The 20,400-nt window shown below is 46.9% G+C and overlaps 15 non-coding genes across 15 annotated transcripts; all 15 read right to left on the bottom strand.

The window, feature by feature from the left end:
• Positions 1-252: 252 nt before the first annotated feature.
• On the bottom strand, positions 253-443 carry LOC142262772 (U2 spliceosomal RNA). The gene has a single exon (XR_012730045.1). It is a non-coding gene; the product is annotated as a U2 spliceosomal RNA (small nuclear RNA).
• Positions 444-1,560: 1,117 nt separating this feature from the next.
• LOC142262773 (U2 spliceosomal RNA) lies at positions 1,561-1,751 on the bottom strand. The gene has a single exon (XR_012730046.1). It is a non-coding gene; the product is annotated as a U2 spliceosomal RNA (small nuclear RNA).
• Positions 1,752-2,868: 1,117 nt separating this feature from the next.
• LOC142262775 (U2 spliceosomal RNA) lies at positions 2,869-3,059 on the bottom strand. Its single transcript, XR_012730048.1, has one exon. It is a non-coding gene; the product is annotated as a U2 spliceosomal RNA (small nuclear RNA).
• A 1,117-nt stretch (positions 3,060-4,176) lies between these two features.
• Positions 4,177-4,367, bottom strand: LOC142262776 (U2 spliceosomal RNA). The gene has a single exon (XR_012730049.1). It is a non-coding gene; the product is annotated as a U2 spliceosomal RNA (small nuclear RNA).
• Positions 4,368-5,484: 1,117 nt separating this feature from the next.
• LOC142262853 (U2 spliceosomal RNA) lies at positions 5,485-5,675 on the bottom strand. The gene has a single exon (XR_012730119.1). It is a non-coding gene; the product is annotated as a U2 spliceosomal RNA (small nuclear RNA).
• A 1,117-nt stretch (positions 5,676-6,792) lies between these two features.
• On the bottom strand, positions 6,793-6,977 carry LOC142262878 (U2 spliceosomal RNA). The gene has a single exon (XR_012730140.1). It is a non-coding gene; the product is annotated as a U2 spliceosomal RNA (small nuclear RNA).
• A 1,322-nt stretch (positions 6,978-8,299) lies between these two features.
• On the bottom strand, positions 8,300-8,490 carry LOC142262777 (U2 spliceosomal RNA). Its single transcript, XR_012730050.1, has one exon. It is a non-coding gene; the product is annotated as a U2 spliceosomal RNA (small nuclear RNA).
• A 1,117-nt stretch (positions 8,491-9,607) lies between these two features.
• LOC142262778 (U2 spliceosomal RNA) lies at positions 9,608-9,798 on the bottom strand. Its single transcript, XR_012730051.1, has one exon. It is a non-coding gene; the product is annotated as a U2 spliceosomal RNA (small nuclear RNA).
• A 1,117-nt stretch (positions 9,799-10,915) lies between these two features.
• LOC142262779 (U2 spliceosomal RNA) lies at positions 10,916-11,106 on the bottom strand. Its single transcript, XR_012730052.1, has one exon. It is a non-coding gene; the product is annotated as a U2 spliceosomal RNA (small nuclear RNA).
• Positions 11,107-12,223: 1,117 nt separating this feature from the next.
• On the bottom strand, positions 12,224-12,414 carry LOC142262780 (U2 spliceosomal RNA). Its single transcript, XR_012730053.1, has one exon. It is a non-coding gene; the product is annotated as a U2 spliceosomal RNA (small nuclear RNA).
• A 1,117-nt stretch (positions 12,415-13,531) lies between these two features.
• LOC142262876 (U2 spliceosomal RNA) lies at positions 13,532-13,716 on the bottom strand. Its single transcript, XR_012730138.1, has one exon. It is a non-coding gene; the product is annotated as a U2 spliceosomal RNA (small nuclear RNA).
• A 1,322-nt stretch (positions 13,717-15,038) lies between these two features.
• On the bottom strand, positions 15,039-15,229 carry LOC142262781 (U2 spliceosomal RNA). Its single transcript, XR_012730054.1, has one exon. It is a non-coding gene; the product is annotated as a U2 spliceosomal RNA (small nuclear RNA).
• A 1,117-nt stretch (positions 15,230-16,346) lies between these two features.
• LOC142262783 (U2 spliceosomal RNA) lies at positions 16,347-16,537 on the bottom strand. The gene has a single exon (XR_012730055.1). It is a non-coding gene; the product is annotated as a U2 spliceosomal RNA (small nuclear RNA).
• A 1,117-nt stretch (positions 16,538-17,654) lies between these two features.
• LOC142262784 (U2 spliceosomal RNA) lies at positions 17,655-17,845 on the bottom strand. Its single transcript, XR_012730056.1, has one exon. It is a non-coding gene; the product is annotated as a U2 spliceosomal RNA (small nuclear RNA).
• A 1,117-nt stretch (positions 17,846-18,962) lies between these two features.
• Positions 18,963-19,157, bottom strand: LOC142262885 (U2 spliceosomal RNA). The gene has a single exon (XR_012730145.1). It is a non-coding gene; the product is annotated as a U2 spliceosomal RNA (small nuclear RNA).
• Between the last annotated feature and the right edge of the window lie 1,243 nt (positions 19,158-20,400).

Raw genomic sequence — 20,400 nt, forward strand, 5'->3', positions numbered from 1 at the left:
GGTCACTGCAGCATCTGACTCCACTTTGTCCAAAAGGGATCTATTCCATTCAATTACACATGATCTAGATTAGACTGACAACAAGATACTGCACGGGACATAGCAGAGTTGGTGAAGTTGAGTGGTGATGAGTTTGCTATTTGGATGAATAAAGCAAGTAAAAAGTGTGTTAGATAAAAATTCATTTCAATTCGCTAATCGGGCTAATATGAATCAGGTGAATCGAGTTCTGCTTTTGGAAACTGGGTTAAGAAGGGGTGCACCGTTCCTGGAGGTACTGCAATACCAGGTCAATGCGTGGAGTGGACAGAGCAAGCTCTTTTTCCATCTCCCTGTTCTAAAAATCCATTTAATATATGGTCCCCAGATAGGGGACGTATCAGATATTAAACTGATAAGAACAGATACTACACTTGATCTTAGCCAAAAGGCCGAGAAGCGATAACCAGAATTGGTTTGGGCCTCGAGTGGCACCCTGGCCTATGCCGGACACATCTTAGGGAGAGAGAGCGAGAGGGAGACAAACCCACGCCTACACAAGACATTTTGTCACCCAAGCCAACCCTTGAAAAGGCTGCTTTGCAGAGCAAAAACAAGAAGAATGGTGCGTTTTGCAGCCGCCGCCCACTGCAATGAATCTGAATAACTCCTCCTTTAGGGCGCAAGCAACTCCCCTCCCCCTTGCAGTCTTTCCAATTCACGATACAAAAAGACGGACAGGACAGGTTGCCTGACTTTCCGTCACTGCCACCCTTTGCCATCCTTACCCGTAGAAAGCCCTTTCATCATCCCCAAACCCTAATCTTTTCCCTTTCCTTCCCAGCCCCCAAACCCTGCCCTCTGTACCTTTCTCACCACCCGCTTCCCTTCTCCTGTCATCCCCCTACCACCCGGGAAAAAAAGAGATTGCCCCCTCCTTCCACTAGCCCACCCTCCCACCCAAAGAACAACTTCTTCTGCGCAGCTTGTTTTCTAGGCAGCAGCGCTATTGTGATGTCATCGGGGGGCATTGTGACAAGCCGCCAGTGTTCCGTCTCTTCATGTTGTGCACTGTTCAAACCGAAAATACATCAACAGGCAGGCTACAGAAAAGCTTACTAACAAAGGTTAGAGAGGGGCTTTCTCAGAGGGCTTTTTACAGTTTGTCTATTCCCAATTAGCCGGTTTAGTATACTTAATGAAAGTACTAATTCTTTCATAGGCCGCCCATTCTTAGTATTTGACGTTCAGGTAACAACAGGTAACTTTATTTGGAGTGGAAGCAGAGAGATAACACCAGATGCCAATTGTAGATCCTCTCACACCTGTGGTCACTGCAGCATCTGACTCCACTTTGTCCAAAAGGGATCTATTCCATTCAATTACACATGATCTAGATTAGACTGACAACAAGATACTGCACGGGACATAGCAGAGTTGGTGAAGTTGAGTGGTGATGAGTTTGCTATTTGGATGAATAAAGCAAGTAAAAAGTGTGTTAGATAAAAATTCATTTCAATTCGCTAATCGGGCTAATATGAATCAGGTGAATCGAGTTCTGCTTTTGGAAACTGGGTTAAGAAGGGGTGCACCGTTCCTGGAGGTACTGCAATACCAGGTCAATGCGTGGAGTGGACAGAGCAAGCTCTTTTTCCATCTCCCTGTTCTAAAAATCCATTTAATATATGGTCCCCAGATAGGGGACGTATCAGATATTAAACTGATAAGAACAGATACTACACTTGATCTTAGCCAAAAGGCCGAGAAGCGATAACCAGAATTGGTTTGGGCCTCGAGTGGCACCCTGGCCTATGCCGGACACATCTTAGGGAGAGAGAGCGAGAGGGAGACAAACCCACGCCTACACAAGACATTTTGTCACCCAAGCCAACCCTTGAAAAGGCTGCTTTGCAGAGCAAAAACAAGAAGAATGGTGCGTTTTGCAGCCGCCGCCCACTGCAATGAATCTGAATAACTCCTCCTTTAGGGCGCAAGCAACTCCCCTCCCCCTTGCAGTCTTTCCAATTCACGATACAAAAAGACGGACAGGACAGGTTGCCTGACTTTCCGTCACTGCCACCCTTTGCCATCCTTACCCGTAGAAAGCCCTTTCATCATCCCCAAACCCTAATCTTTTCCCTTTCCTTCCCAGCCCCCAAACCCTGCCCTCTGTACCTTTCTCACCACCCGCTTCCCTTCTCCTGTCATCCCCCTACCACCCGGGAAAAAAAGAGATTGCCCCCTCCTTCCACTAGCCCACCCTCCCACCCAAAGAACAACTTCTTCTGCGCAGCTTGTTTTCTAGGCAGCAGCGCTATTGTGATGTCATCGGGGGGCATTGTGACAAGCCGCCAGTGTTCCGTCTCTTCATGTTGTGCACTGTTCAAACCGAAAATACATCAACAGGCAGGCTACAGAAAAGCTTACTAACAAAGGTTAGAGAGGGGCTTTCTCAGAGGGCTTTTTACAGTTTGTCTATTCCCAATTAGCCGGTTTAGTATACTTAATGAAAGTACTAATTCTTTCATAGGCCGCCCATTCTTAGTATTTGACGTTCAGGTAACAACAGGTAACTTTATTTGGAGTGGAAGCAGAGAGATAACACCAGATGCCAATTGTAGATCCTCTCACACCTGTGGTCACTGCAGCATCTGACTCCACTTTGTCCAAAAGGGATCTATTCCATTCAATTACACATGATCTAGATTAGACTGACAACAAGATACTGCACGGGACATAGCAGAGTTGGTGAAGTTGAGTGGTGATGAGTTTGCTATTTGGATGAATAAAGCAAGTAAAAAGTGTGTTAGATAAAAATTCATTTCAATTCGCTAATCGGGCTAATATGAATCAGGTGAATCGAGTTCTGCTTTTGGAAACTGGGTTAAGAAGGGGTGCACCGTTCCTGGAGGTACTGCAATACCAGGTCAATGCGTGGAGTGGACAGAGCAAGCTCTTTTTCCATCTCCCTGTTCTAAAAATCCATTTAATATATGGTCCCCAGATAGGGGACGTATCAGATATTAAACTGATAAGAACAGATACTACACTTGATCTTAGCCAAAAGGCCGAGAAGCGATAACCAGAATTGGTTTGGGCCTCGAGTGGCACCCTGGCCTATGCCGGACACATCTTAGGGAGAGAGAGCGAGAGGGAGACAAACCCACGCCTACACAAGACATTTTGTCACCCAAGCCAACCCTTGAAAAGGCTGCTTTGCAGAGCAAAAACAAGAAGAATGGTGCGTTTTGCAGCCGCCGCCCACTGCAATGAATCTGAATAACTCCTCCTTTAGGGCGCAAGCAACTCCCCTCCCCCTTGCAGTCTTTCCAATTCACGATACAAAAAGACGGACAGGACAGGTTGCCTGACTTTCCGTCACTGCCACCCTTTGCCATCCTTACCCGTAGAAAGCCCTTTCATCATCCCCAAACCCTAATCTTTTCCCTTTCCTTCCCAGCCCCCAAACCCTGCCCTCTGTACCTTTCTCACCACCCGCTTCCCTTCTCCTGTCATCCCCCTACCACCCGGGAAAAAAAGAGATTGCCCCCTCCTTCCACTAGCCCACCCTCCCACCCAAAGAACAACTTCTTCTGCGCAGCTTGTTTTCTAGGCAGCAGCGCTATTGTGATGTCATCGGGGGGCATTGTGACAAGCCGCCAGTGTTCCGTCTCTTCATGTTGTGCACTGTTCAAACCGAAAATACATCAACAGGCAGGCTACAGAAAAGCTTACTAACAAAGGTTAGAGAGGGGCTTTCTCAGAGGGCTTTTTACAGTTTGTCTATTCCCAATTAGCCGGTTTAGTATACTTAATGAAAGTACTAATTCTTTCATAGGCCGCCCATTCTTAGTATTTGACGTTCAGGTAACAACAGGTAACTTTATTTGGAGTGGAAGCAGAGAGATAACACCAGATGCCAATTGTAGATCCTCTCACACCTGTGGTCACTGCAGCATCTGACTCCACTTTGTCCAAAAGGGATCTATTCCATTCAATTACACATGATCTAGATTAGACTGACAACAAGATACTGCACGGGACATAGCAGAGTTGGTGAAGTTGAGTGGTGATGAGTTTGCTATTTGGATGAATAAAGCAAGTAAAAAGTGTGTTAGATAAAAATTAATTTCAATTCGCTAATCGGGCTAATATGAATCAGGTGAATCGAGTTCTGCTTTTGGAAACTGGGTTAAGAAGGGGTGCACCGTTCCTGGAGGTACTGCAATACCAGGTCAATGCGTGGAGTGGACAGAGCAAGCTCTTTTTCCATCTCCCTGTTCTAAAAATCCATTTAATATATGGTCCCCAGATAGGGGACGTATCAGATATTAAACTGATAAGAACAGATACTACACTTGATCTTAGCCAAAAGGCCGAGAAGCGATAACCAGAATTGGTTTGGGCCTCGAGTGGCACCCTGGCCTATGCCGGACACATCTTAGGGAGAGAGAGCGAGAGGGAGACAAACCCACGCCTACACAAGACATTTTGTCACCCAAGCCAACCCTTGAAAAGGCTGCTTTGCAGAGCAAAAACAAGAAGAATGGTGCGTTTTGCAGCCGCCGCCCACTGCAATGAATCTGAATAACTCCTCCTTTAGGGCGCAAGCAACTCCCCTCCCCCTTGCAGTCTTTCCAATTCACGATACAAAAAGACGGACAGGACAGGTTGCCTGACTTTCCGTCACTGCCACCCTTTGCCATCCTTACCCGTAGAAAGCCCTTTCATCATCCCCAAACCCTAATCTTTTCCCTTTCCTTCCCAGCCCCCAAACCCTGCCCTCTGTACCTTTCTCACCACCCGCTTCCCTTCTCCTGTCATCCCCCTACCACCCGGGAAAAAAAGAGATTGCCCCCTCCTTCCACTAGCCCACCCTCCCACCCAAAGAACAACTTCTTCTGCGCAGCTTGTTTTCTAGGCAGCAGCGCTATTGTGATGTCATCGGGGGGCATTGTGACAAGCCGCCAGTGTTCCGTCTCTTCATGTTGTGCACTGTTCAAACCGAAAATACATCAACAGGCAGGCTACAGAAAAGCTTACTAACAAAGGTTAGAGAGGGGCTTTCTCAGAGGGCTTTTTACAGTTTGTCTATTCCCAATTAGCCGGTTTAGTATACTTAATGAAAGTACTAATTCTTTCATAGGCCGCCCATTCTTAGTATTTGACGTTCAGGTAACAACAGGTAACTTTATTTGGAGTGGAAGCAGAGAGATAACACCAGATGCCAATTGTAGATCCTCTCACACCTGTGGTCACTGCAGCATCTGACTCCACTTTGTCCAAAAGGGATCTATTCCATTCAATTACACATGATCTAGATTAGACTGACAACAAGATACTGCACGGGACATAGCAGAGTTGGTGAAGTTGAGTGGTGATGAGTTTGCTATTTGGATGAATAAAGCAAGTAAAAAGTGTGTTAGATAAAAATTCATTTCAATTCGCTAATCGGGCTAATATGAATCAGGTGAATCGAGTTCTGCTTTTGGAAACTGGGTTAAGAAGGGGTGCACCGTTCCTGGAGGTACTGCAATACCAGGTCAATGCGTGGAGTGGACAGAGCAAGCTCTTTTTCCATCTCCCTGTTCTAAAAATCCATTTAATATATGGTCCCCAGATAGGGGACGTATCAGATATTAAACTGATAAGAACAGATACTACACTTGATCTTAGCCAAAAGGCTGAGAAGCGATAACCAGAATTGGTTTGGGCCTCGAGTGGCACCCTGGCCTATGCCGGACACATCTTAGGGAGAGAGAGCGAGAGGGAGACAAACCCACGCCTACACAAGACATTTTGTCACCCAAGCCAACCCTTGAAAAGGCTGCTTTGCAGAGCAAAAACAAGAAGAATGGTGCGTTTTGCAGCCGCCGCCCACTGCAATGAATCTGAATAACTCCTCCTTTAGGGCGCAAGCAACTCCCCTCCCCCTTGCAGTCTTTCCAATTCACGATACAAAAAGACGGACAGGACAGGTTGCCTGACTTTCCGTCACTGCCACCCTTTGCCATCCTTACCCGTAGAAAGCCCTTTCATCATCCCCAAACCCTAATCTTTTCCCTTTCCTTCCCAGCCCCCAAACCCTGCCCTCTGTACCTTTCTCACCACCCGCTTCCCTTCTCCTGTCATCCCCCTACCACCCGGGAAAAAAAGAGATTGCCCCCTCCTTCCACTAGCCCACCCTCCCACCCAAAGAACAACTTCTTCTGCGCAGCTTGTTTTCTAGGCAGCAGCGCTATTGTGATGTCATCGGGGGGCATTGTGACAAGCCGCCAGTGTTCCGTCTCTTCATGTTGTGCACTGTTCAAACCGAAAATACATCAACAGGCAGGCTACAGAAAAGCTTACTAACAAAGGTTAGAGAGGGGCTTTCTCAGAGGGCTTTTTACAGTTTGTCTATTCCCAATTAGCCGGTTTAGTATACTTAATGAAAGTACTAATTCTTTCATAGGCCGCCCATTCTTAGTATTTGACGTTCAGGTAACAACAGGTAACTTTATTTGGAGTGGAAGCAGAGAGATAACACCAGATGCCAATTGTAGATCCTCTCACACCTGTGGTCACTGCAGCATCTGACTCCACTTTGTCCAAAAGGGATCTATTCCATTCAATTACACATGATCTAGATTAGACTGACAACAAGATACTGCACGGGACATAGCAGAGTTGGTGAAGTTGAGTGGTGATGAGTTTGCTATTTGGATGAATAAAGCAAGTAAAAAGTGTGTTAGATAAAAATTCATTTCAATTCGCTAATCGGGCTAATATGAATCAGGTGAATCGAGTTCTGCTTTTGGAAACTGGGTTAAGAAGGGGTGCACCGTTCCTGGAGGTACTGCAATACCAGGTCAATGCGTGGAGTGGACAGAGCAAGCTCTTTTTCCATCTCCCTGTTCTAAAAATCCATTTAATATATGGTCCCCAGATAGGGGACGTATCAGATATTAAACTGATAAGAACAGATGAGATTTCATCCGCAATTTTCAGAAAACGGTCATCGGCCACCACACAAAAGCGCAGTGCCGCAGGTGATCGCCTCCCGAGCCCGGGAACCACCAGCCATAAGGGGACGTAAGCACCAAAAGGCGCAACAATCCCCGAGGCCGGCGGTTGTGCAAGCCCGGGCCCCTCCCAGCCAAGACCAAGGCAAACCCAATGAAGGGACTACACTTGATCTTAGCCAAAAGGCCGAGAAGCGATAACCAGAATTGGTTTGGGCCTCGAGTGGCACCCTGGCCTATGCCGGACACATCTTAGGGAGAGAGAGCGAGAGGGAGACAAACCCACGCCTACACAAGACATTTTGTCACCCAAGCCAACCCTTGAAAAGGCTGCTTTGCAGAGCAAAAACAAGAAGAATGGTGCGTTTTGCAGCCGCCGCCCACTGCAATGAATCTGAATAACTCCTCCTTTAGGGCGCAAGCAACTCCCCTCCCCCTTGCAGTCTTTCCAATTCACGATACAAAAAGACGGACAGGACAGGTTGCCTGACTTTCCGTCACTGCCACCCTTTGCCATCCTTACCCGTAGAAAGCCCTTTCATCATCCCCAAACCCTAATCTTTTCCCTTTCCTTCCCAGCCCCCAAACCCTGCCCTCTGTACCTTTCTCACCACCCGCTTCCCTTCTCCTGTCATCCCCCTACCACCCGGGAAAAAAAGAGATTGCCCCCTCCTTCCACTAGCCCACCCTCCCACCCAAAGAACAACTTCTTCTGCGCAGCTTGTTTTCTAGGCAGCAGCGCTATTGTGATGTCATCGGGGGGCATTGTGACAAGCCGCCAGTGTTCCGTCTCTTCATGTTGTGCACTGTTCAAACCGAAAATACATCAACAGGCAGGCTACAGAAAAGCTTACTAACAAAGGTTAGAGAGGGGCTTTCTCAGAGGGCTTTTTACAGTTTGTCTATTCCCAATTAGCCGGTTTAGTATACTTAATGAAAGTACTAATTCTTTCATAGGCCGCCCATTCTTAGTATTTGACGTTCAGGTAACAACAGGTAACTTTATTTGGAGTGGAAGCAGAGAGATAACACCAGATGCCAATTGTAGATCCTCTCACACCTGTGGTCACTGCAGCATCTGACTCCACTTTGTCCAAAAGGGATCTATTCCATTCAATTACACATGATCTAGATTAGACTGACAACAAGATACTGCACGGGACATAGCAGAGTTGGTGAAGTTGAGTGGTGATGAGTTTGCTATTTGGATGAATAAAGCAAGTAAAAAGTGTGTTAGATAAAAATTCATTTCAATTCGCTAATCGGGCTAATATGAATCAGGTGAATCGAGTTCTGCTTTTGGAAACTGGGTTAAGAAGGGGTGCACCGTTCCTGGAGGTACTGCAATACCAGGTCAATGCGTGGAGTGGACAGAGCAAGCTCTTTTTCCATCTCCCTGTTCTAAAAATCCATTTAATATATGGTCCCCAGATAGGGGACGTATCAGATATTAAACTGATAAGAACAGATACTACACTTGATCTTAGCCAAAAGGCCGAGAAGCGATAACCAGAATTGGTTTGGGCCTCGAGTGGCACCCTGGCCTATGCCGGACACATCTTAGGGAGAGAGAGCGAGAGGGAGACAAACCCACGCCTACACAAGACATTTTGTCACCCAAGCCAACCCTTGAAAAGGCTGCTTTGCAGAGCAAAAACAAGAAGAATGGTGCGTTTTGCAGCCGCCGCCCGCTGCAATGAATCTGAATAACTCCTCCTTTAGGGCGCAAGCAACTCCCCTCCCCCTTGCAGTCTTTCCAATTCACGATACAAAAAGACGGACAGGACAGGTTGCCTGACTTTCCGTCACTGCCACCCTTTGCCATCCTTACCCGTAGAAAGCCCTTTCATCATCCCCAAACCCTAATCTTTTCCCTTTCCTTCCCAGCCCCCAAACCCTGCCCTCTGTACCTTTCTCACCACCCGCTTCCCTTCTCCTGTCATCCCCCTACCACCCGGGAAAAAAAGAGATTGCCCCCTCCTTCCACTAGCCCACCCTCCCACCCAAAGAACAACTTCTTCTGCGCAGCTTGTTTTCTAGGCAGCAGCGCTATTGTGATGTCATCGGGGGGCATTGTGACAAGCCGCCAGTGTTCCGTCTCTTCATGTTGTGCACTGTTCAAACCGAAAATACATCAACAGGCAGGCTACAGAAAAGCTTACTAACAAAGGTTAGAGAGGGGCTTTCTCAGAGGGCTTTTTACAGTTTGTCTATTCCCAATTAGCCGGTTTAGTATACTTAATGAAAGTACTAATTCTTTCATAGGCCGCCCATTCTTAGTATTTGACGTTCAGGTAACAACAGGTAACTTTATTTGGAGTGGAAGCAGAGAGATAACACCAGATGCCAATTGTAGATCCTCTCACACCTGTGGTCACTGCAGCATCTGACTCCACTTTGTCCAAAAGGGATCTATTCCATTCAATTACACATGATCTAGATTAGACTGACAACAAGATACTGCACGGGACATAGCAGAGTTGGTGAAGTTGAGTGGTGATGAGTTTGCTATTTGGATGAATAAAGCAAGTAAAAAGTGTGTTAGATAAAAATTCATTTCAATTCGCTAATCGGGCTAATATGAATCAGGTGAATCGAGTTCTGCTTTTGGAAACTGGGTTAAGAAGGGGTGCACCGTTCCTGGAGGTACTGCAATACCAGGTCAATGCGTGGAGTGGACAGAGCAAGCTCTTTTTCCATCTCCCTGTTCTAAAAATCCATTTAATATATGGTCCCCAGATAGGGGACGTATCAGATATTAAACTGATAAGAACAGATACTACACTTGATCTTAGCCAAAAGGCCGAGAAGCGATAACCAGAATTGGTTTGGGCCTCGAGTGGCACCCTGGCCTATGCCGGACACATCTTAGGGAGAGAGAGCGAGAGGGAGACAAACCCACGCCTACACAAGACATTTTGTCACCCAAGCCAACCCTTGAAAAGGCTGCTTTGCAGAGCAAAAACAAGAAGAATGGTGCGTTTTGCAGCCGCCGCCCACTGCAATGAATCTGAATAACTCCTCCTTTAGGGCGCAAGCAACTCCCCTCCCCCTTGCAGTCTTTCCAATTCACGATACAAAAAGACGGACAGGACAGGTTGCCTGACTTTCCGTCACTGCCACCCTTTGCCATCCTTACCCGTAGAAAGCCCTTTCATCATCCCCAAACCCTAATCTTTTCCCTTTCCTTCCCAGCCCCCAAACCCTGCCCTCTGTACCTTTCTCACCACCCGCTTCCCTTCTCCTGTCATCCCCCTACCACCCGGGAAAAAAAGAGATTGCCCCCTCCTTCCACTAGCCCACCCTCCCACCCAAAGAACAACTTCTTCTGCGCAGCTTGTTTTCTAGGCAGCAGCGCTATTGTGATGTCATCGGGGGGCATTGTGACAAGCCGCCAGTGTTCCGTCTCTTCATGTTGTGCACTGTTCAAACCGAAAATACATCAACAGGCAGGCTACAGAAAAGCTTACTAACAAAGGTTAGAGAGGGGCTTTCTCAGAGGGCTTTTTACAGTTTGTCTATTCCCAATTAGCCGGTTTAGTATACTTAATGAAAGTACTAATTCTTTCATAGGCCGCCCATTCTTAGTATTTGACGTTCAGGTAACAACAGGTAACTTTATTTGGAGTGGAAGCAGAGAGATAACACCAGATGCCAATTGTAGATCCTCTCACACCTGTGGTCACTGCAGCATCTGACTCCACTTTGTCCAAAAGGGATCTATTCCATTCAATTACACATGATCTAGATTAGACTGACAACAAGATACTGCACGGGACATAGCAGAGTTGGTGAAGTTGAGTGGTGATGAGTTTGCTATTTGGATGAATAAAGCAAGTAAAAAGTGTGTTAGATAAAAATTCATTTCAATTCGCTAATCGGGCTAATATGAATCAGGTGAATCGAGTTCTGCTTTTGGAAACTGGGTTAAGAAGGGGTGCACCGTTCCTGGAGGTACTGCAATACCAGGTCAATGCGTGGAGTGGACAGAGCAAGCTCTTTTTCCATCTCCCTGTTCTAAAAATCCATTTAATATATGGTCCCCAGATAGGGGACGTATCAGATATTAAACTGATAAGAACAGATACTACACTTGATCTTAGCCAAAAGGCCGAGAAGCGATAACCAGAATTGGTTTGGGCCTCGAGTGGCACCCTGGCCTATGCCGGACACATCTTAGGGAGAGAGAGCGAGAGGGAGACAAACCCACGCCTACACAAGACATTTTGTCACCCAAGCCAACCCTTGAAAAGGCTGCTTTGCAGAGCAAAAACAAGAAGAATGGTGCGTTTTGCAGCCGCCGCCCACTGCAATGAATCTGAATAACTCCTCCTTTAGGGCGCAAGCAACTCCCCTCCCCCTTGCAGTCTTTCCAATTCACGATACAAAAAGACGGACAGGACAGGTTGCCTGACTTTCCGTCACTGCCACCCTTTGCCATCCTTACCCGTAGAAAGCCCTTTCATCATCCCCAAACCCTAATCTTTTCCCTTTCCTTCCCAGCCCCCAAACCCTGCCCTCTGTACCTTTCTCACCACCCGCTTCCCTTCTCCTGTCATCCCCCTACCACCCGGGAAAAAAAGAGATTGCCCCCTCCTTCCACTAGCCCACCCTCCCACCCAAAGAACAACTTCTTCTGCGCAGCTTGTTTTCTAGGCAGCAGCGCTATTGTGATGTCATCGGGGGGCATTGTGACAAGCCGCCAGTGTTCCGTCTCTTCATGTTGTGCACTGTTCAAACCGAAAATACATCAACAGGCAGGCTACAGAAAAGCTTACTAACAAAGGTTAGAGAGGGGCTTTCTCAGAGGGCTTTTTACAGTTTGTCTATTCCCAATTAGCCGGTTTAGTATACTTAATGAAAGTACTAATTCTTTCATAGGCCGCCCATTCTTAGTATTTGACGTTCAGGTAACAACAGGTAACTTTATTTGGAGTGGAAGCAGAGAGATAACACCAGATGCCAATTGTAGATCCTCTCACACCTGTGGTCACTGCAGCATCTGACTCTACTTTGTCCAAAAGGGATCTATTCCATTCAATTACACATGATCTAGATTAGACTGACAACAAGATACTGCACGGGACATAGCAGAGTTGGTGAAGTTGAGTGGTGATGAGTTTGCTATTTGGATGAATAAAGCAAGTAAAAAGTGTGTTAGATAAAAATTCATTTCAATTCGCTAATCGGGCTAATATGAATCAGGTGAATCGAGTTCTGCTTTTGGAAACTGGGTTAAGAAGGGGTGCACCGTTCCTGGAGGTACTGCAATACCAGGTCAATGCGTGGAGTGGACAGAGCAAGCTCTTTTTCCATCTCCCTGTTCTAAAAATCCATTTAATATATGGTCCCCAGATAGGGGACGTATCAGATATTAAACTGATAAGAACAGATACTACACTTGATCTTAGCCAAAAGGCCGAGAAGCGATAACCAGAATTGGTTTGGGCCTCGAGTGGCACCCTGGCCTATGCCGGACACATCTTAGGGAGAGAGAGCGAGAGGGAGACAAACCCACGCCTACACAAGACATTTTGTCACCCAAGCCAACCCTTGAAAAGGCTGCTTTGCAGAGCAAAAACAAGAAGAATGGTGCGTTTTGCAGCCGCCGCCCACTGCAATGAATCTGAATAACTCCTCCTTTAGGGCGCAAGCAACTCCCCTCCCCCTTGCAGTCTTTCCAATTCACGATACAAAAAGACGGACAGGACAGGTTGCCTGACTTTCCGTCACTGCCACCCTTTGCCATCCTTACCCGTAGAAAGCCCTTTCATCATCCCCAAACCCTAATCTTTTCCCTTTCCTTCCCAGCCCCCAAACCCTGCCCTCTGTACCTTTCTCACCACCCGCTTCCCTTCTCCTGTCATCCCCCTACCACCCGGGAAAAAAAGAGATTGCCCCCTCCTTCCACTAGCCCACCCTCCCACCCAAAGAACAACTTCTTCTGCGCAGCTTGTTTTCTAGGCAGCAGCGCTATTGTGATGTCATCGGGGGGCATTGTGACAAGCCGCCAGTGTTCCGTCTCTTCATGTTGTGCACTGTTCAAACCGAAAATACATCAACAGGCAGGCTACAGAAAAGCTTACTAACAAAGGTTAGAGAGGGGCTTTCTCAGAGGGCTTTTTACAGTTTGTCTATTCCCAATTAGCCGGTTTAGTATACTTAATGAAAGTACTAATTCTTTCATAGGCCGCCCATTCTTAGTATTTGACGTTCAGGTAACAACAGGTAACTTTATTTGGAGTGGAAGCAGAGAGATAACACCAGATGCCAATTGTAGATCCTCTCACACCTGTGGTCACTGCAGCATCTGACTCCACTTTGTCCAAAAGGGATCTATTCCATTCAATTACACATGATCTAGATTAGACTGACAACAAGATACTGCACGGGACATAGCAGAGTTGGTGAAGTTGAGTGGTGATGAGTTTGCTATTTGGATGAATAAAGCAAGTAAAAAGTGTGTTAGATAAAAATTCATTTCAATTCGCTAATCGGGCTAATATGAATCAGGTGAATCGAGTTCTGCTTTTGGAAACTGGGTTAAGAAGGGGTGCACCGTTCCTGGAGGTACTGCAATACCAGGTCAATGCGTGGAGTGGACAGAGCAAGCTCTTTTTCCATCTCCCTGTTCTAAAAATCCATTTAATATATGGTCCCCAGATAGGGGACGTATCAGATATTAAACTGATAAGAACAGATGAGATTTCATCCGCAAATGTCAGAAAACGGTCATCGGCCACCACACAAAAGCGCAGTGCCGCAGGTGATCGCCTCCCGAGCCCAGGAACCACCAGCCATAAGGGGACGTAAGCACCAAAAGGCGCAACAATCCCCGAGGCCGGCGGTTGTGCAAGCCCGGGCCCCTCCCAGCCAAGACCAAGGCAAACCCAATGAAGGGACTACACTTGATCTTAGCCGAAAGGCCGAGAAGCGATAACCAGAATTGGTTTGGGCCTCGAGTGGCACCCTGGCCTATGCCGGACACATCTTAGGGAGAGAGAGCGAGAGGGAGACAAACCCACGCCTACACAAGACATTTTGTCACCCAAGCCAACCCTTGAAAAGGCTGCTTTGCAGAGCAAAAACAAGAAGAATGGTGCGTTTTGCAGCCGCCGCCCACTGCAATGAATCTGAATAACTCCTCCTTTAGGGCGCAAGCAACTCCCCTCCCCCTTGCAGTCTTTCCAATTCACGATACAAAAAGACGGACAGGACAGGTTGCCTGACTTTCCGTCACTGCCACCCTTTGCCATCCTTACCCGTAGAAAGCCCTTTCATCATCCCCAAACCCTAATCTTTTCCCTTTCCTTCCCAGCCCCCAAACCCTGCCCTCTGTACCTTTCTCACCACCCGCTTCCCTTCTCCTGTCATCCCCCTACCACCCGGGAAAAAAAGAGATTGCCCCCTCCTTCCACTAGCCCACCCTCCCACCCAAAGAACAACTTCTTCTGCGCAGCTTGTTTTCTAGGCAGCAGCGCTATTGTGATGTCATCGGGGGGCATTGTGACAAGCCGCCAGTGTTCCGTCTCTTCATGTTGTGCACTGTTCAAACCGAAAATACATCAACAGGCAGGCTACAGAAAAGCTTACTAACAAAGGTTAGAGAGGGGCTTTCTCAGAGGGCTTTTTACAGTTTGTCTATTCCCAATTAGCCGGTTTAGTATACTTAATGAAAGTACTAATTCTTTCATAGGCCGCCCATTCTTAGTATTTGACGTTCAGGTAACAACAGGTAACTTTATTTGGAGTGGAAGCAGAGAGATAACACCAGATGCCAATTGTAGATCCTCTCACACCTGTGGTCACTGCAGCATCTGACTCCACTTTGTCCAAAAGGGATCTATTCCATTCAATTACACATGATCTAGATTAGACTGACAACAAGATACTGCACGGGACATAGCAGAGTTGGTGAAGTTGAGTGGTGATGAGTTTGCTATTTGGATGAATAAAGCAAGTAAAAAGTGTGTTAGATAAAAATTCATTTCAATTCGCTAATCGGGCTAATATGAATCAGGTGAATCGAGTTCTGCTTTTGGAAACTGGGTTAAGAAGGGGTGCACCGTTCCTGGAGGTACTGCAATACCAGGTCAATGCGTGGAGTGGACAGAGCAAGCTCTTTTTCCATCTCCCTGTTCTAAAAATCCATTTAATATATGGTCCCCAGATAGGGGACGTATCAGATATTAAACTGATAAGAACAGATACTACACTTGATCTTAGCCAAAAGGCCGAGAAGCGATAACCAGAATTGGTTTGGGCCTCGAGTGGCACCCTGGCCTATGCCGGACACATCTTAGGGAGAGAGAGCGAGAGGGAGACAAACCCACGCCTACACAAGACATTTTGTCACCCAAGCCAACCCTTGAAAAGGCTGCTTTGCAGAGCAAAAACAAGAAGAATGGTGCGTTTTGCAGCCGCCGCCCACTGCAATGAATCTGAATAACTCCTCCTTTAGGGCGCAAGCAACTCCCCTCCCCCTTGCAGTCTTTCCAATTCACGATACAAAAAGACGGACAGGACAGGTTGCCTGACTTTCCGTCACTGCCACCCTTTGCCATCCTTACCCGTAGAAAGCCCTTTCATCATCCCCAAACCCTAATCTTTTCCCTTTCCTTCCCAGCCCCCAAACCCTGCCCTCTGTACCTTTCTCACCACCCGCTTCCCTTCTCCTGTCATCCCCCTACCACCCGGGAAAAAAAGAGATTGCCCCCTCCTTCCACTAGCCCACCCTCCCACCCAAAGAACAACTTCTTCTGCGCAGCTTGTTTTCTAGGCAGCAGCGCTATTGTGATGTCATCGGGGGGCATTGTGACAAGCCGCCAGTGTTCCGTCTCTTCATGTTGTGCACTGTTCAAACCGAAAATACATCAACAGGCAGGCTACAGAAAAGCTTACTAACAAAGGTTAGAGAGGGGCTTTCTCAGAGGGCTTTTTACAGTTTGTCTATTCCCAATTAGCCGGTTTAGTATACTTAATGAAAGTACTAATTCTTTCATAGGCCGCCCATTCTTAGTATTTGACGTTCAGGTAACAACAGGTAACTTTATTTGGAGTGGAAGCAGAGAGATAACACCAGATGCCAATTGTAGATCCTCTCACACCTGTGGTCACTGCAGCATCTGACTCCACTTTGTCCAAAAGGGATCTATTCCATTCAATTACACATGATCTAGATTAGACTGACAACAAGATACTGCACGGGACATAGCAGAGTTGGTGAAGTTGAGTGGTGATGAGTTTGCTATTTGGATGAATAAAGCAAGTAAAAAGTGTGTTAGATAAAAATTCATTTCAATTCGCTAATCGGGCTAATATGAATCAGGTGAATCGAGTTCTGCTTTTGGAAACTGGGTTAAGAAGGGGTGCACCGTTCCTGGAGGTACTGCAATACCAGGTCAATGCGTGGAGTGGACAGAGCAAGCTCTTTTTCCATCTCCCTGTTCTAAAAATCCATTTAATATATGGTCCCCAGATAGGGGACGTATCAGATATTAAACTGATAAGAACAGATACTACACTTGATCTTAGCCAAAAGGCCGAGAAGCGATAACCAGAATTGGTTTGGGCCTCGAGTGGCACCCTGGCCTATGCCGGACACATCTTAGGGAGAGAGAGCGAGAGGGAGACAAACCCACGCCTACACAAGACATTTTGTCACCCAAGCAAACCCTTGAAAAGGCTGCTTTGCAGAGCAAAAACAAGAAGAATGGTGCGTTTTGCAGCCGCCGCCCACTGCAATGAATCTGAATAACTCCTCCTTTAGGGCGCAAGCAACTCCCCTCCCCCTTGCAGTCTTTCCAATTCACGATACAAAAAGACGGACAGGACAGGTTGCCTGACTTTCCGTCACTGCCACCCTTTGCCATCCTTACCCGTAGAAAGCCCTTTCATCATCCCCAAACCCTAATCTTTTCCCTTTCCTTCCCAGCCCCCAAACCCTGCCCTCTGTACCTTTCTCACCACCCGCTTCCCTTCTCCTGTCATCCCCCTACCACCCGGGAAAAAAAGAGATTGCCCCCTCCTTCCACTAGCCCACCCTCCCACCCAAAGAACAACTTCTTCTGCGCAGCTTGTTTTCTAGGCAGCAGCGCTATTGTGATGTCATCGGGGGGCATTGTGACAAGCCGCCAGTGTTCCGTCTCTTCATGTTGTGCACTGTTCAAACCGAAAATACATCAACAGGCAGGCTACAGAAAAGCTTACTAACAAAGGTTAGAGAGGGGCTTTCTCAGAGGGCTTTTTACAGTTTGTCTATTCCCAATTAGCCGGTTTAGTATACTTAATGAAAGTACTAATTCTTTCATAGGCCGCCCATTCTTAGTATTTGACGTTCAGGTAACAACAGGTAACTTTATTTGGAGTGGAAGCAGAGAGATAACACCAGATGCCAATTGTAGATCCTCTCACACCTGTGGTCACTGCAGCATCTGACTCCACTTTGTCCAAAAGGGATCTATTCCATTCAATTACACATGATCTAGATTAGACTGACAACAAGATACTGCACGGGACATAGCAGAGTTGGTGAAGTTGAGTGGTGATGAGTTTGCTATTTGGATGAATAAAGCAAGTAAAAAGTGTGTTAGATAAAAATTCATTTCAATTCGCTAATCGGGCTAATATGAATCAGGTGAATCGAGTTCTGCTTTTGGAAACCGGGTTAAGAAGGGGTGCACCGTTCCTGGAGGTACTGCAATACCAGGTCAATGCGTGGAGTGGACAGAGCAAGCTCTTTTTCCATCTCCCTGTTCTAAAAATCCATTTAATATATGGTCCCCAGATAGGGGACGTATCAGATATTAAACTGATAAGAACAGATACTACACTTGATCTTAGCCAAAAGGCCGAGAAGCGATAACCAGAATTGGTTTGGGCCTCGAGTGGCACCCTGGCCTATGCCGGACACATCTTAGGGAGAGAGAGCGAGAGGGAGACAAACCCACGCCTACACAAGACATTTTGTCACCCAAGCCAACCCTTGAAAAGGCTGCTTTGCAGAGCAAAAACAAGAAGAATGGTGCGTTTTGCAGCCGCCGCCCACTGCAATGAATCTGAATAACTCCTCCTTTAGGGCGCAAGCAACTCCCCTCCCCCTTGCAGTCTTTCCAATTCACGATACAAAAAGACGGACAGGACAGGTTGCCTGACTTTCCGTCACTGCCACCCTTTGCCATCCTTACCCGTAGAAAGCCCTTTCATCATCCCCAAACCCTAATCTTTTCCCTTTCCTTCCCAGCCCCCAAACCCTGCCCTCTGTACCTTTCTCACCACCCGCTTCCCTTCTCCTGTCATCCCCCTACCACCCGGGAAAAAAAGAGATTGCCCCCTCCTTCCACTAGCCCACCCTCCCACCCAAAGAACAACTTCTTCTGCGCAGCTTGTTTTCTAGGCAGCAGCGCTATTGTGATGTCATCGGGGGGCATTGTGACAAGCCGCCAGTGTTCCGTCTCTTCATGTTGTGCACTGTTCAAACCGAAAATACATCAACAGGCAGGCTACAGAAAAGCTTACTAACAAAGGTTAGAGAGGGGCTTTCTCAGAGGGCTTTTTACAGTTTGTCTATTCCCAATTAGCCGGTTTAGTATACTTAATGAAAGTACTAATTCTTTCATAGGCCGCCCATTCTTAGTATTTGACGTTCAGGTAACAACAGGTAACTTTATTTGGAGTGGAAGCAGAGAGATAACACCAGATGCCAATTGTAGATCCTCTCACACCTGTGGTCACTGCAGCATCTGACTCCACTTTGTCCAAAAGGGATCTATTCCATTCAATTACACATGATCTAGATTAGACTGACAACAAGATACTGCACGGGACATAGCAGAGTTGGTGAAGTTGAGTGGTGATGAGTTTGCTATTTGGATGAATAAAGCAAGTAAAAAGTGTGTTAGATAAAAATTCATTTCAATTCGCTAATCGGGCTAATATGAATCAGGTGAATCGAGTTCTGCTTTTGGAAACTGGGTTAAGAAGGGGTGCACCGTTCCTGGAGGTACTGCAATACCAGGTCAATGCGTGGAGTGGACAGAGCAAGCTCTTTTTCCATCTCCCTGTTCTAAAAATCCATTTAATATATGGTCCCCAGATAGGGGACGTATCAGATATTAAACTGATAAGAACAGATTTTTTTTTTTTTTTTTTTTTGAAGGATGAGTTTGAAAATAAAAAAGTGACCGCCTCACGTTGCCCAGGTAACCGTCCGTCACAAGAGGGCTATGACATCCTACGATGCACACTCCCCCAAGGCCAGCAGTTGTGCAATACCCTGGCACCTTTCAGCACCAACCAAGGTAGTACCCTCCCAAACTACACTTGATCTTAGCCAAAAGGCCGAGAAGCGATAACCAGAATTGGTTTGGGCCTCGAGTGGCACCCTGGCCTATGCCGGACACATCTTAGGGAGAGAGAGCGAGAGGGAGACAAACCCACGCCTACACAAGACATTTTGTCACCCAAGCCAACCCTTGAAAAGGCTGCTTTGCAGAGCAAAAACAAGAAGAATGGTGCGTTTTGCAGCCGCCGCCCACTGCAATGAATCTGAATAACTCCTCCTTTAGGGCGCAAGCAACTCCCCTCCCCCTTGCAGTCTTTCCAATTCACGATACAAAAAGACGGACAGGACAGGTTGCCTGACTTTCCGTCACTGCCACCCTTTGCCATCCTTACCCGTAGAAAGCCCTTTCATCATCCCCAAACCCTAATCTTTTCCCTTTCCTTCCCAGCCCCCAAACCCTGCCCTCTGTACCTTTCTCACCACCCGCTTCCCTTCTCCTGTCATCCCCCTACCACCCGGGAAAAAAAGAGATTGCCCCCTCCTTCCACTAGCCCACCCTCCCACCCAAAGAACAACTTCTTCTGCGCAGCTTGTTTTCTAGGCAGCAGCGCTATTGTGATGTCATCGGGGGGCATTGTGACAAGCCGCCAGTGTTCCGTCTCTTCATGTTGTGCACTGTTCAAACCGAAAATACATCAACAGGCAGGCTACAGAAAAGCTTACTAACAAAGGTTAGAGAGGGGCTTTCTCAGAGGGCTTTTTACAGTTTGTCTATTCCCAATTAGCCGGTTTAGTATACTTAATGAAAGTACTAATTCTTTCATAGGCCGCCCATTCTTAGTATTTGACGTTCAGGTAACAACAGGTAACTTTATTTGGAGTGGAAGCAGAGAGATAACACCAGATGCCAATTGTAGATCCTCTCACACCTGTGGTCACTGCAGCATCTGACTCCACTTTGTCCAAAAGGGATCTATTCCATTCAATTACACATGATCTAGATTAGACTGACAACAAGATACTGCACGGGACATAGCAGAGTTGGTGAAGTTGAGTGGTGATGAGTTTGCTATTTGGATGAATAAAGCAAGTAAAAAGTGTGTTAGATAAAAATTCATTTCAATTCGCTAATCG

Source organism: Anomaloglossus baeobatrachus, unplaced genomic scaffold, assembly GCF_048569485.1.
Source record: "Anomaloglossus baeobatrachus isolate aAnoBae1 unplaced genomic scaffold, aAnoBae1.hap1 Scaffold_2531, whole genome shotgun sequence".
NCBI classification, from domain to species: Eukaryota; Metazoa; Chordata; class Amphibia; order Anura; family Aromobatidae; genus Anomaloglossus; species Anomaloglossus baeobatrachus.